This window comes from Rhinolophus sinicus, chromosome 14 (assembly GCF_057876585.1).
Source record: "Rhinolophus sinicus isolate RSI-liver-muscle chromosome 14, RSI-T2T, whole genome shotgun sequence".
Lineage (NCBI taxonomy): Eukaryota > Metazoa > Chordata > Mammalia > Chiroptera > Rhinolophidae > Rhinolophus > Rhinolophus sinicus.
In genome coordinates this window covers 8,289,614-8,305,330 of record NC_142514.1, presented here as the reverse complement: position 1 = coordinate 8,305,330, position 15,717 = coordinate 8,289,614, and the positions used below count along the sequence as shown (strand labels likewise).

Below are 15,717 nucleotides of genomic sequence, written 5' to 3'. Positions count from 1 at the left end.
CCCACGTTCTTGCCCGAGCTGTGTCCTCTGCCTAGAACAGCCTGGTACTTCCTCTAGTAAAATTCTGTTTATCCCTTCTGACAGCAGCCTCCACGAGGCTTCCCTGCCCTTACCCCACCCTGACTCATCACTAGTACCCCAAATCCTGACCTTCCTCCTTCAGGGCTCCTGGCACACAGAGCTGTGCTCCCCCTAGATGGGCGCCCTCTGAGGCTGAGGGCTGGGGTGCCGCTGCTATTGCCCCAGAGCCTCGCATGTCGTAGGTGCTCAGGGGGCACTAATCGAAGCAGCAGCCTTCATTACAATGTCCTTTCCTGGAGGGGGACCAACCTTGGCACCAGAGCCATGAAGCCCAAACTTGGGAGCACCCACCATGCTGGCGGGCCCCTGAAGCCCTTTCCCTACCCCCACTCCCACCCCAGGCCCGGGGCCAAACCCCAGGAAGTCAGCTCTAGTGAGGATGAGAGAGATACTGGTGGCTGGCATGGGAAGTGGGAACCATTCTGTATAACAGAGTCTAAGAAATAACTCCCATTCCAGTGTGGACCATAAGCTCGGCGCCCATGGCTGCACGGGCACACACGCACACACGCACACACACTCCATCCCAGTCCTTCCTCCCTCCCCATTTGGTCCCAGAGAGGCACCAGCCAGGCACGTGGAAGAAAAGGGTCGTGAGGCACCTCATAACAGGGCTCCTCACAGAAGGGGGTGGGGCTCACTGCCAGTGACTAAACCACCTGGGGGGCCTGTTATTAATACCAAGCTTGGGTGGGTGGGCCCAGGAAGCTGTACTATTAAAAAAGGAAGGTGATTCCACTACTTAACATACAGGGTTACCTGGCACCCACAGGGGGGCAAGAGGACCTGGGGTGGGGATGCACGGAGGAGACCCAGTGATCAAAGGGGGGAGCCCCACAACCAGAGATCTCGTACCTTCTCCCTTGCACGCACTGTGGTGGAGGCCTAACTGCCCCCCCTTTACCCCCCCAAAAAATGGTCTTTCCTGCAGGCTGCTGCTGTGTGGCTTCTCCCAGGAAGGGGCTGTGCCTCCCCGCTCTGAGGCTGACTCCCCCCTCAGATTGCATGCCAGAGGGCAGGGAGGGACTGCATAGGATGGCCGGACCCTGCATCCCCACGAGTACCCCCTGCAGTAACTAGGGCCCTCACTCATGTGGGGCCAGGGTGCTCCCTGCGGGGCTGGGGAGACAAACACTCACCCCCCCAGGACAGCCCCTGGGGTGCAGCACAGGGAGGCCTGCCCAGCTGAGGGAGGATTTCTTGTCAGGGCCCAAAAGGCCTGATGGGAAAGGGCCCTGCCTGTGCCAAGTTTGGGCTTTCTCTCCACCCACAGGCCAAGGGTTCCTGGACCAAGGCAGGAGGCTGGGCCCCGTGGCCCCCAGGCCACTGCCCAGAAAGCCTCCACATGGCCTCCCCTCGGGGTCTTTTTCTGTTTCAGCTTTGCTCTCAGTGCCCTTCCCTACACTTCCTCCTGCCACTCTGTGTGATGGGGATCAGCCCTCGAGCAATCTCGAGGCCTGTTTATCCTCAGAAAGAAAGAAAAAAAAATCAAAAAACCCACAGCCCTGTCATGGCTAAACAATGAGGAACAGAAAGCCCCTCAGCTGAGCGGAACAAAAGGTCACTCCCTCCACTGCAGGGCTTCCCAGAGCAGAGGCCTGGCAAAACCACAGCCCTGGGAGCCAGGCCTCAGGTCACCACAGGGGCCACACAGGCCCGGCATCCCTGGAGGCCCCCAGAACGTGGCAAGCAGCGTCTGGGAAACATAGGGCAATGGAAGCTTCCAGTTCTCTTGGCTGGTGCTGGGGAGGCTCAGATCCATGTGCCACCCACCCATCCACAGGGGAGCAATGACTGACATTTTAAAATGAGGAACTAAACGGGTGAGTAGTTGATTCACTCAGCATGTTTAGCAGACCCAAGCTTTCAAAATAAAGGGTCCCCAAGAAAAAACTTGGAAATCACTGATGAGCGTTAACCATCCATTAAAAGGCTGGACAATCTGTGACCCAGTGGGAGTGGGGGATTAGAGAAGATAGATGACAGACAGGTAGATGGTGGACAGATAGGTAGATTAGACAGAGACTAGACAGATAGATAGGCAGGCAGATAAAAGGAAGGAAGGATAGAAGGAGGGAAAGAGGAAGGACCATCTAACATCCAATTTGTGAGGCAGGTCTGATTGTGCCCATTTCCCAGATGAGAAAATGGAGATAGAAAGCTACTCCTTGTTCTCCCAAAGGCTCTGGGTCATGCCAGGGTTGGTGGCAGGCTGATGGAGGATTGTGCATAAAGCCATTGGGGCCCACCCCTCACCCACCACAGGCCTCAGAGCTGTCAGGGTCTGCGGCCCCATTTTCTCTCCTTGACATTGGCCTCCGTCCTCCTAGGACAGGAGGCACCTGCGCTCAGGAGTGCCTAACGTGCCCTGAGCACCTACTCCATCCCAGGAGCGACTACGTGAGTTCCATCTGGCAGAGGCTCCTCACCAACATTTCACAGGTGCTCAGCGAGGTGACAGGACGTGTCCAAGGCTACACCAGAAGAGCTGCATACTTTGCTGCCCCCTAACCTGGCTCCCTTCTCCTGGCTTCCCTCTCCCCTCAACACAGACCCAGGACCCCAAGTCCTTCCCACCACACAACCTTCACCACTCCTCCAGGTTCTCAGCTTTGGCACTTCAGGGAGGAAGGAAAACAATGGGACACTTGCTAAGCGCCTACTATGTGCCAGGCAAGGTTGCACGCACTTTATAGAATCCTACTTCCGCCCCAGAAAGCAGGAGGGTGTGTGCCCATTTCACAGCTCAGGGAGATTACGTCGCTTGTCTGAGTTCATCCAGGAAGAAGGCGCCAAGCTGGGATGCGATTCTTGCCCTGGTCCCTCTGCAGAAATCTTTGGTCCCTTCTCTTCCTCAGGACAGCTAAAGGAGCCGGCTCCTGGGATCCACCTTCCACCTTCGTCCCTGCCATGCCACCAGCCATCATTCATACACTTCCACAGCAAACAGAGACCATGGTGCTGGCACACGCGTGTTCTCTCTGTCACTCAGGCTCTCTCTTACACGTATACACACGCACGCACGCACGCATGCAGGGGACCCCTCTTGGCCACAGGCCAACAGCCTCTGACCTCAGCTCTGACCTGATTCCCAGGAGACTGCCAGGAACCTCAGAACGAGCCAGTCTCCTGCAGCAGGCAGGGACATTCAGCACCTAAGACCCAGCTCTGCCCAGAACTGCCTGTGTCCCTGGGCTCCGGACAGGGCCCAACCTCGGGCTGGCAGCTCCTCAGCACCAGGAGGAGGGCAGCAAAGCCTCAAAGGAAGGAGTCCGTGAGCAGAGAGGGTTGGCCCCGCTGATCAGCAACTGTGCCAAGTGCTAGAAAGGCACGTGGGAGCTGAGGAAGTGGGGGCGGGATTGAAGCGCCACAGCTCAGGGTTGGCAGGAACCTTAGACATCCCAGACGACCTCCCATTTAATGGTGGAGAACGTCCGGGGCAAAGGTGGAAACGTTCACGCATTTACTCATTCATTTATTTATTCATTCAACGAACATACTGAGCACCTGCTGTTCCAGGTGCTGGGCAGACCACGTTGAACACGGCCAAGTCCCTGCCTTGGGAAGCTGAGCTCTAGTGGGGGAGACGCAGACACACACGGTAGAGGAATGTGAGGTGGCAGTAGGAGCCCAGGAAAAAGGAAAAGCAGCGGGTGACAGGGAGAATGTGCTCGGCATGCTCCACGCACAGCCAGGAGGCCAGGGCAGCTGGGCCGGAGTGGGTGAGGGTGAGGGTGCTGGCAGACAAACACAGGGGCAGCACCTTCTCCTAGAAGCTTGCTCCAAGCCAGCCATCGTGCAGTTATTTACATATGTCACTGTCTCCCTGAGTCTTCATCCCAGCACCAGGAGATCGGTATATACTACGATTATTGCTCCCCACTCACAGATGAGAACACTGAGCCTCAAAGAGGCCTCCTCAGCTCTGGCCCAGTTTCTTCCCTGGCATCAAATTGACACCTGTCTCCCCCACCCCAGGAAGATTGGATTTCAACCCCTCAGGTCTACCCCAAAGGTCCTCCCTCCCCCGCTCAGGTACTCCCCCTACTGTGGGTGGTAACTGGATTCTCTGTGCCTGTTTCCTCATCTGCAAAATGATGATGTGGGGCTGGTGGATGCTCTAAGCCCTTTCCAGCTCTGGCTTTTAAAGATGTGTGTCAAAAAGCTCAGCCCCTCCAGAGACCTCAGAAGTACTGGGTGGGTGGGCGGCCCACCCACACGAGAGGTGGAAAAACTGAATGAGCTGGGAGCTAGGGTGGGAGGCAAGGCTGAAGGTGGGTGTGGGGTGGGGCCTCCATGACCCAGCCTCTCCCCTCATCCCCTCTCCCAGAGTGAGGGCAGCCTGAACAGGTGGCCTCTGTGAGGAAAGGAGCCAGAGACGTCTGCCCTCCCAGGTGCATAGACACCTGGCATCATAGGAGGAGCATGAGGCGTAGATTACAGGCTCTGGGTGCATGTGCTAGTCACAGGGGACTTGGGACATCACTCTCTCTGAGTCTCAGCATTGCCACCATAAAATGGTGACATAGTGCCTTGCCTTGATTCCTCCTGGGTTGTTGTAGGAGCAAAGGCAAGAGGCCTTAACTTGGGTCTGTCATCTTCTCCCAGACGCCCAGGGGACCCAGGGGTGGGGGGAGCTCTGAGGGGCTGCACAGGCCCTGAGCTGGAGACTTGTGTCAGACAGAATGTTAGGACTGGGCTCCTTCCGCCTGGGTTTCAGCTGAGAACGGGCTAGGCGGGGACAAAACCCTAGGCAGCAGGTTGCCTGGTTCCAGTGAGGTGCTAGATGGCCCATGCGGGCCTTGCAAAGGCGGGGCAAGTATGGGGAAGGCAACCTGTGACCCTTAGAGTTATGGGGTCACCCATAGGCTGGCCCCAGGCCAATTCCTTGAGAAGCCTAAAGTCAGGAGACCATGGCAGGCCAGCTGCAACGACACGGGGTTGAGGGCTTCATTGGGGCAGAAGGAGGGAGAGATTCTCACTGGCCAGATGTGGGCTTCCTAAGACAGTGGCTTCAGTTTGTCTCAAAGGGACTTTACTCAAGAGAAACACCTAGAGGAGTAGCGGGACCCCAAAATAAAGAGTCTAGGTGAGTGGCCAGAACCCAGAGGCTGGAGGTCCATTCAGTGGCCGGACGACACAGTGTGCAGGATAAGGGACAGCAATGTGGCTGTGAGGCCCTAAAAGAATGTGAACCTCAGAGGCCGGTGAGGGCTAGAGAGAGCCACAGCCAGACTAGATTTACCTGGCGAGTCAGGCAAGACTCTTCCCGCTAGCAGCTCCCCCGCCCCCCTTTCCTGACCCCCGCCCTCCACTCACCCTGGAGGATCAGAAACCACAGCTGGCAGCCTAGACTCAGGGGCTGGGGGAGAAGTCAAGGTGAGGGGCAGAGCCGGGGAGGCCATGCAGGTCTCAGAGCCTGGAGTCCACATCAGCTCTCTCTTGAGAATTGGGCAACCCTGCACCAGCTGACTTCTTGCCCAGCACAAGACCCTGCATGTACCCCAAGGTATCCTTCTCCTATTTATAAATAGACAATGAGATAGAGGAAGACAAAGAGAGGCAGGCCTGGAAAAGGAGGAAGAGTTGGCCGCCACCAAGGCGGGTCATCTGAAAGCACTATGGTGCCCTCTGCTTTTCCTGCCACCATGAGCGCAGCATTTTAGGGTCTTCAAGGCTTTTTCATTTTCTGGATACTCCCCTTAGATGCCAGTACTCTTGGGATGAAGTCACAGCCAGCCTCCCTGGGAGCACCCTGGGGAGGGATCCCACAGAGGGCCAGCTGAGGGCAGAAAGGGCATGAGGCTGGAAGGAGGCCACAGGGAGAAGCTTCAGGCTTTGGGGAGTAGCACGCCTCCCAAATTTTGCCTTTTCCCAGAACTGGAAAGAGCGACAGAGACTGTCCACACCCAGGAGAAGTGCCTACTATGTGCCCAGCGCTGGGCGCGTTCACAAGCATTCTCTTGTTCTATCCCTGCAAACCCAGCGAGGTCAGTATTATTCCATTTTAGAGACACAGACCCAGTTCTGGAGAGTCCACACTATGCCCGATGCCACGTTGCCAGCAAGTGGCAGACAGGAGCCAGTCACAGGTGCACCTGCCTCTGTGTTCTCCAACAATTCCATGCCCTGTAATCATTTTACAGACGGGGGCCCAAAGATGGGGGGGTGACTCCGAGCAAGGTACAGGTGGGTTCAGTAACTCTTCCAGGCTAAAGGGTCTCCAGGGTCGCAGGGGCAGACACCGCAGCTGTGGGGAAGGGCAGGTGTCTGCCCAAGGACCCGGGGACCCCCACACAGGTGGAAACTGTCTTCAAGCAATATAGAAACCGCTGCATTTGCATAGCAGGTCCCAGGGGCCCCGGGGTGTGGTGAGAAACAGCAGAGCCGTTTCGTTGTCCATCTTAGGGGGTTTGTGGGAGCCCCGTGGACCGTGGGGAGCAGCCACATCAGGCCAGGCCAACACTGTGACGACCACACGGTGGAGGCTCGTCTGCCGTCACGGGGAGCGGGTGAGCATGTGCGTCAGGAAGGACCGACCACATCACAGGTGGTGGCCCAGGGGTGACACATCCCACTCCAGTCCTGCCGCCTGTGATGTCGCTTTAGAAGTGTGCTGGGGGCAGACAGGAAGCCCAGGCGGGTATCCGGTTCTCAGTACAAGGCTTCGTGTTAAGTGCCAGGACTCAAAAAGGCCAAGGAAGCCTAAGTCTAGCTGCAGAGAATACCCCAACCCTTTCCTTCTGCCCCCCCACCCCCACGGCCTGTCGGTACCACCGCCTCAGTCTCCTCCTGGCTCCTGCAGCCCACAACCCTTGGCATCTCTTGCCAGCGGAGCCTCCTCATTCTTGGTCCCCAGCCTTTCCAGACGGACCTGAAACCACCTTCCTACATCCAAGTCTGGCTCTGCTTAAAAGCTTCCATTGGCCCCACTGCCTTCAGGCCGAAGCTCGCTGTCCCCAGTGCCCGGCCCTGACAGCATCTCCCGCCCGTCTTCACCTCCCCCTGCACCATCACCCCTCACAGCCTCTCACCCAGAGCAGCACCTGGCTCCCTCGCCCTCCTTGGAGGAAAGGCTTGGGCCTTTACTCCTGCTCATCCCTCTCCCGCCGCCCCCTTCGCAGGGTTAACTCTTCAGCTTCTTTCAAAAGTCCTCTCCAACACCATCTATCTCAAGGAAACCTCCTCCAAACCACCAGATGGGGTCAGAGGGCCCTCCTGGGGGCGCCACGACAACCCGAGTATATCGCTCTACAGCCCAGACCATTTTCTGGTGAATTATTTGTTTTCCCGTGTCGCCCCCTTAGGGCAGGGACCATGCCCTCCTCTACATGTGCTCGTGTGAGTTCTGAGCCAGACACCCAGGTTTTAATCCCACTTGTGCCATTCACCAGCCTCAGTTTTGTCATCTATAAAATGAGGACAAAAACAGTGCCCGCCACATAGGGCTGTTATGATTCACTGAGTCAACTTATGTGAAGTGCGCGGCACGGTGCTGGCCGTTAGTAAGAGCAGAGAGTTCCTCGTAGGGTTTTTATTACTCATCGCTCTACGCCCAGCCCAGGACACAGACCATAGCGGGAGGGGGGGGGGGAGCCTAATAGACGCTGAATTGTTAAACAGAAGCAAAAGTTTTCATTTCCATTAGCTGAAATGGGTTGGGGCTAGCATGAGAACTGGGCAGGAAATGGGCTTAAGAAGAGAGGGGGAGGTGTCCCCAGGGAGGGGAGACTGGGTGGCAGCTTTCAGGTAAGAGCCCCCCACAGCCACCGTTACATCTGGGTGGTGGTTTAAGCACAGAACTCTGGAGCCCGACTGCCTGGGGTGGAATCTCGGTTCTGTCTCTCGTGAGTGGAGATCCTGAACACATAGCGTAACCTCTGGGCCTCAGCTGCCTCTCCCATAAAACGGGGACGTAACAGTACCCCGCCACAAGGCGCTGAGGAGTAAAGGCATTCGGTGTGTGCAGTGCATTGGACCCTTGCCTGGCACCCACCGTGCACCCCTGGATGTCAGTTGCAGCCCTCGGTTCACTGCACTCCCCCAGCGTCTCCCAGCCCTAGTGGGAAATGACAGAAAGGGACACTTTTATTCCACCTTACCCCTGAGGAAGACCAAAGCTCAGAGAGGAGCTCGGGGGTCCCAAGGTGCTCTGACAGCAGAGTCAGACAGGTCCCTGCCCGTGGAGGTACATCACATCTCACACCTGAGGTGAACAGGCTAGCCCTGCCCCGTCTCATGTCCACCCAGCAGAGGCCAGGGTGACCGAGGCCAGGCTCATCCTGGGGCTGACCGTGAGAACTCCAAGAACACGTGAGGCTGACAGTGACCAGAATAAGGTCACTTGGCTTGGCATGGGGCAGGGCTGAGGCCAGAACGGCCTCCTGCTGCAGGACTGGGTGGAGAGGGACAGCGGCTCTTCTCCTGAGTACCTCTGTTCCCACCCTAGGTCTTCTGTCCAGTCCAAAGCCCTCCTCCTCCTCCTCCTCCCTGAAGTCTTCGATCTTTCCTTCCTGTTCTGCTGCTACTCCCTCAGCCTAGAGCTCTTGCCTAAACTATCGCAATAGTCTGTCTTTCCCACTGAGACCAGAGTGATCTTCCTAACATACTCTCTGTTCTGGTCACTCCCTTGCTCAAAAACTATCAGTGGCTCCCTATTACTTCAACTCCTGATAGGAGGTGAGCATGGTAGCCGAAAGCATGGACTCTGGAGAAAAGATGCTTGACTTTGAATCCAGACTCCCCTCTTACTAGCGAGGGGTATCAAAGGAGTTCGTTTTTTTGTGTTTTTTTTTCAAATAAATGAGGTTAATGAACCTCAGTCTTTTCATCTGTAGAATGGAACTGACAATAGTACATACCTTGTGGGGCTATTACAAAGATGACATGAGATAACACAGGTACAGTGTTTAGTAAGCATTCCAAAATTTAGAGTTGGTACAATTTTTTAATATAATTGATATTACAAATTTCTACTTCCATAAACTGGCCCCACACAGCTTATAGCCTCACGTGCCATCACTGGCCCTAACAAGTCTTTTGCTCCAACTACGATGGTCTAGCCATTACCCCCTGCTATTCCTGCCTCCACGCTTTCTTCCTGGTATGTACTCATCCCAACCCTGCCCACCCTCAAGGCTCAGCTTTTAGAAAGATCCCTGTGTGGTCATTGTGGGAAGAGGGCCGGAGGGGGGCAAAGTCAGGAAGGTGACAAGAAAAGAAGAGGGCAGTGACCGAGAGGCCAGGCCAGGAAGAGAGCGAAGCCATAGGTTGTGGGGGGTGGGGAAGGGGAGGAGGGGATCATGCCATGAGATGGGGGAGGTGGGACTCAGGACAGGAAGAAGCAGGATTGGGGCTTGTGAATCCAGAGGAGCAAGGGATTGGAGCAGCAGGTGACAGGCTCACCCGGGACAAGTTGTACCTGGAGACCCTGTGAGTGGCAGAAAGAAGCTGGGCTGTGGGTCAGCAGGAAGCAGTACAGGCAGGGGTGCCCCGGACAGGTGTCCCACTAACTAAGGCAAAGTGCTGGGAGCCTTTCCCCAGAGACTCACGTCCAGTCCAGACCTGGGCATTCTGAGCCAGGGCCATGTGGAGGCCAGAGCTGCACTCCAGCCCCTGCCCACTGCCACCAACTCCCCTCACCCCTTCCCCCAGTATGACATTGGAGGCTACATGACTCTAAAGGAGGGTGGGTGAGGTCCTTGCTGATTTCAGATTCCAGCTGGGGCAGCTGAGATTCCGAGAGGAGAAGGAAAGTAGCCAAGCCCTCCCAAGCTGGAGCTGAGCCAGGACTGGGCCTCGGACCCCTGACTCCCACCTCTAGGCTTAGGTCACTTCGCAGAGTCTGGCATCTCTCCTCACAGGCATTTGAGAAGGCCTCCCACGGACAGCCAGGAAGACATCCTGCCTGCCTGCCCCCAATCTCCTTCCCGCTCTGCTCTCACCCTCAGGCCCACTCAATTCTTTGAACCCGCGGCCACATCAGCCATACCCACTGCAGGCCAAGCTCAGATTGAAACACACCGGTGGGCCACTGTCTGGATGGCAGAGCAAAACAAACAAAAGCCCCTGGGGATTTCTGCCCTGTCTCTGGTCAGAGCCGCTGGGTCAACCCAGATCCCGGCTCCAAAGCCAGGGACAGAGTGACGGTTTGCTGGCAACTCAAGGGCCCAGCTCTCTGGAAAGGGATTCGCCCCATGGCTCTCGAAGTCATTCCACACTGCCAGTTTTCCCACCCGTGCACATTTGCGTCTGCTACCAAAAGCCAGAGAGCAGCTGGCCCACCTGCGGGCTGGGAAGCAGGCTTGGTGTGAAGGTGCTGCTAGCAGGCCTTCTAATTCTAGGGAGGATCAAGTCCGGTGATTATAAACCTGCAAAGGTGACGCCTGAGGGGAGCCTATCCCCACTCCTCTGCTAAGATGACATGGACGCTCAGAAAGGTAGGGCTGTGTTTCACAGTCAACAGGAAAACGGGCAGAGCTGGACTCGGGGCCTCCTGAGCAGCTGCCCCCTCCCCGGCATTGCTGTCACTCAGGGCAGAAGGAAATCTACTCTTCCAGACCCCATTCGGTAAACAGACACTTCCTCCTCGAGGCATGCACCCCAAACCACAATGATGTCACCACCGTCTGTGACCTCACAACGTGCCGTGGTGGAAAATGACTGTGGGCCCCACAGGGGTCCCAGCCCCGTAGTCAACAGCTGGGCAGAGGGGGACAAAAATGCCCAAGGCCGTGAAGGAGGCCTACAGGACGCAGAATGGGGTGCCCATCACCAGAGACAAAGGGCTTCTTCAAGGAAACTGCCCCCCCACTCAGGGCTTCCTTGAATCCGTGGGTTCCAGAGAGCAAGCCCCGCAATGGATACCCACAGCATAGACTTTCCCACAGCCTGGGGCCCCAGCGGGTCTGGCTTCTGAATTTTAAAAAGGTGTTCACTAGGTCCTAAGGGGCAGGGAGGTGGAAACCCATGACCCTGTTCCTCCTGAGAGCTCTGCATCTTGTCTTGGATACAAGCTGCCGGGAATTCTCGATGCCACTGGAGCCTGAGTCCAGCAAATCATTCCAGCCAAAGCAAGTGGGACTGAGATCAGCAAGGAGAGAGGCTGGGAAGCACAGACATCAACGGTGGGAGTGCTGGGCTCTCCTTCCTGGGAAAACTTTTAGACTCCCTCGCCCCCAGTCCATGGCCTTTGTCAAGCACATGCAAAGCTGACAATTCCCCAACCTTCCAGGAGAGCGATGGGAGCAGCGCTGTTTGGGTTTTACAGGCAGGGATGCTTAAGGTCATACAGCAAGCCAGTGACAGTGCCCAGACAGGTTCTCTTGTCTCCTGACACCCAGGATGGTGCCCCTTCCTTGGAGCCCTGCTGTGTTGGAAGTCATGTGGAGGCTAGGGAATGGACAGCATGACCTCAGAAGTGCCTCCACAGGGCTTCCCCTCCTCAGGGTGACAAGTACACAGAACCTTCAGGATCACAGAGGGTCGAGATGGAAGAGATTTTAGAAACAGCCTGGACTCAGCCATGCCCATCTTGCAGGTAGGAAAACTGAGACCTTCTGCAGCCCCGTTTCATAGACGTCATGAGACTTCTCCATACTATGCCAAATGCACCCCTCACTCACCCTCAAATGACATACAGCACCTGTCACTCACTGAAAGGAGTGGGGAGGGGCAGAGTAATGATTTCTGACCCCACAGCCTTTGCCATATGCCCAGGTCCTAAGGCTAGGTAGGCAGTTGGGCAAATTGGGCAGTTGGGTTTAAGAGGCCCAGCAAGGGGGCATCTGGGCAGGAAGCATGGCCAGGCAGGAAGAAAACTGTTCTCAGGGATGCTGGGCAGGAGCTCTGGGCAACTGGTGGTCTGCCACCCACGCCTCAGGGCCCTGTGACTCAGAGCTAGTGCGTCTCAGCCCGTGCATTGCCCTGGGACCCAGAGTCAGGTCAGGCCCTGTAAAGCTATGAATGCTGAAATAAATAGCCACCAGTGGGCTGCACAGCCTATAAAGTACTTTTAATCCTGACAACCAGCCAGTGAGGTGAGCATCATTCCCATTTTACAGATGGGAACACAGAGGCTCCCAGAGATGGAAAGAACTGCCAAGGTCATCCAGCCTGTAAATAGCAAAATAAAGATTTGTGCTGAGGTTTAAATCGGAGGCTGGGCCCTTCTCCTAAGTCATCAATACTGCTTCTCTGCGGCTGGCAGCACGTCTGGAACTGGGAGCCACAGCGTCTCCACTTTGTTCCTGTTTCTCCAGTGGCACCCCTCTTCCTGCCCCTAAGCCTCAGCTTCCCTCCCTGCCTGCTTCCGGGCAAGTCACATGCCTACTGGGGGCCTGAGTCACTGCTAGTGGGTGGCCCAGTCACGAGCCAGGGTTGGGATGTGAGGGAGTGAGCACTTTTGGGAGAGCACCCCTAGCCTCAGAAGACCCAATACAGCAGAGAGACAAGCCCAGAGACATAGCCCAGAGAGAGGGAGACAGTCTGGAACCCAGTCCTGTCACCACTAAGTTTTCAAACTCTTCTAACTCATCCATAAAATAAGGGCACTATAAAGGTCCGATGAATATTTTCGGACACTTACTCTATATTTTTTGCACACCTACTATATGCCAGGCACTGTTCTAGGCCAGTTCTTCTCAACCAGGGGCAATTTCCCCCCAGGGGACATTTAGCAATATCTGGAGACATTTTTAATTGTCACAGCTAAAGGGGCGGCTGCTACTGGCATCTAGTGGGTAGAGGCCCAGAATGCTACTAAATATCCTATGATGTGCTAGGCAGTCCCCACAATGGCTACATAGACCAAATGTCAAGAGTGCTGAGAATGACACACCCTATGCTAGGCTATGAGTCTATAGCAGTGAACAAGTCCCTGCCCTCACTGTGCGTGCATGCTACTGGGAAGACACAATAAAAGTGGAAGATATATAGTAGGTCATGAGTGTTCCATAGGAAAACAGCAGGTCAGGGAATGAGACAGCTGGTGGGAGCTTTTATAGGCAGGATGGTCAGAGAAGGCCTCTGAGAAGAATTCATTTGAACAGAAGGAAGTGAGGGAATGAGACCAGAGGACATCAGCAGGAGGAACATTCAAGGCAAGGGGAAAGCAAGTGCAAAGGCCCTGAGGCAGGTATGGGGGAGGAGGGGCACGTCTGAGGCACAGAAAAGCAGCCAGCATGGCATAAAACTGAGAACTAAGCTGATGTGTAGAGTTGAATGTCACACACTCACACACTGGTTGGCATCAAACTCTTCTCCTTCCCCTCCCCACCCCCACATTCTTCCTGGCTATTCCTCCAGGAAGTAGTGAATGCTTAGGGCCATAAAATGTCTCCCAGCCCTGGAAGGAACAACACTCCAGGAGCCACTGGGCCAGGCACCAGGATGACAGTGAGGACCAGTCTCTGCTACAAGAAGGCCAGGCAAGTTCTCAGTCTTATCCTCTCCAACGCCTTTCATACCCACTCGGCTCTGAGAGGAAGGCAAGGTAGGAAGTGCTTTCCACATCCACATGTAGGAAAAGAGGCTCAGGAACTTAGCCTAGGCGACAAGGGCAGTTACAGGCCGAGCCCAGGTCGGTGACCATTGACAGTGTGGCTCCTAGAAGGCTGGAACCAGGTCATGGTCCTCTTGGGGTCCCTAGAGCCCAGTACTGGGCTGGGCTTGGAGGTGGTGTCCATAATGTTAGGGGAATGAATGGGCGAATGGCACTGCCTCAAGGTACCCGGCCAGCTGGCCACTGCCCTCTGAAGGAGTGCCCAACCAGTGGGCCACATCTTCAGTCAGCTCACAGGTTCCCATCTGGGCTATGAGGCAGGGAGCAAAGGGACATCCCTGGACAGCAGATACCCTGGGTCACCCATCTCCACTCCAATGGCCAACGTCCCCAGGCCAGCCTGGGAGCACCCAACCTCTGCCCTAACTTGAGCTGGCCCCAGGCCCCTGGGTATTGAGGAGGCAAACAGCAGCCCCTCTGCCTCAAGACTTTCAGGGATACGTAGGTCAGACCCAGCAGGTAGGGACCCCTCAGTCCCCTCCCCAGCAACAAGAAAAGCTAGACTGCTGCCCCCTATCCCTATCACAGGGCATCAAGCATTTACCTATCCTGCCAACTTTACTGGCGTTTACTTATCGAATGAATGAATGACTAGATGAATGACTGATGCATTCCACACCAGCCAACAAATACAGCTTTTAAACAAGGCAAGAGCCCTGATGACACAGTGACTCTGCAGTACCTTCAGCCAGCTCAGGTCACATGGGGTCCTTTCTGCAACTCAATCTAGTTACAGCTAACATTATTGAGCACCCACTGTGTGCCAGGGACCCAGCTGGGGATACAGACACAGGGAGGGTATAGTGCAAAGAGCTTTGGAATCAGGCAGACCTGCATTCACATCCCACCCACCCCACACCCTAGCTCTGTAATCCTGGGAAATGTCAGAACCTGAGTTTCCACATCTCTAAATGGGAACAGCACCATCCACCTTTTAGGAGTTGCTGTAAGGAAGATTCTAGTGAGGATTTGTAATAAAGTCCTACTACAGTGCCTGGCACTTAGTAGGTCTTCAAAACAACTGGAGCTATTATGCTGGCAATCATGAGGAAGAAGACCCACAGTCCCTGCCCTCAAGGAACTGTCCATCTGTTGAGGTGGATAAGACACAACTAGATTAAAAAGCAGAACGTAGTCTGTCCTCGAGACAGACAAGGGCTCTGAGAGTTCAAAGGAGAAAAGATGCAATGCAACAGGAAGAATGAAGAAAGGCTTTCCTGCAGGGGTGGCCTTTGCAAAAGGCCCTGGGGATGGGAGCAAAGGGTGTTATAATGGAGAGGGGACAGCATGGGGTACGCATGTTTCACAGGGTGTACTGTAGGGTACAGATGCAGAGGGGTAGCAACAAGAACCCGAATACCTCACTCACTCGGGCCTGGGACACCTGGGGAGTTTCTGCCTTGGTCACAGGAGGTTCCGCAGGCAGGGAGAGAGATGCTCCAACTGGAGGAGGGTCTCCTCAGTGTGATGCCACCAAGGAGGATGGGGGAGAGGGCGCAGAGGCCAGGAGACCCCCTAGGAGGCTGTGGAGATGGTCCCAGAAGGAGGGAACCTGAGATGACTGACACAGGAGCTGGTCAATAAGGGAGGGAAGTGAGAGACACAAGGGGAACCCCTCAAACAACTCCAGGACTCGGGCCTGGTGTCCCGTAGGCCACAGAGAAGCCCTGTGCCTCCTCCCCCAGAGGTTTACATGCCACCAGAGCAGGATGACATCTCTCAAAGCACTTCAGTCAGGCTGGGGACAACAGCCATTGGCATCCACGCTCAGTTCTGACCACTCAGGACCACCTGTTTCCAGGAGAACCTCTGAGGCAGCCCCCCAGGACCCACTCTGGCCCCCACTGTGGCTGAGTCAATTCTAGCCCAACAGCTTCCATCCTCTGCTCTCCAGAATCGGACTCTAAAGATGTCTTTAGCCTTGGCCAGTGAGTCACTCACATAACCACGTGAGTCAATTCCACCGCCCACCTTCCTTCCTGGTTGAGGTGTCCAGATGTGAGAGTCTGAGTAGGATCAGAAGGCAGGGATGAAGGCACTCCTCCTCCTCAGGCACAGGGGGAATGGAAGAGTGC

General features: G+C 55.6%; 1 protein-coding gene across 2 annotated transcripts in view; it reads right to left on the bottom strand.

Moving 5' to 3' along the window:
* The window catches only part of TNFRSF1B (TNF receptor superfamily member 1B), a 34,691-nt gene that overhangs the window by 17,873 nt on the left and 1,101 nt on the right, over positions 1-15,717 (bottom strand). The window lies entirely within an intron of this gene.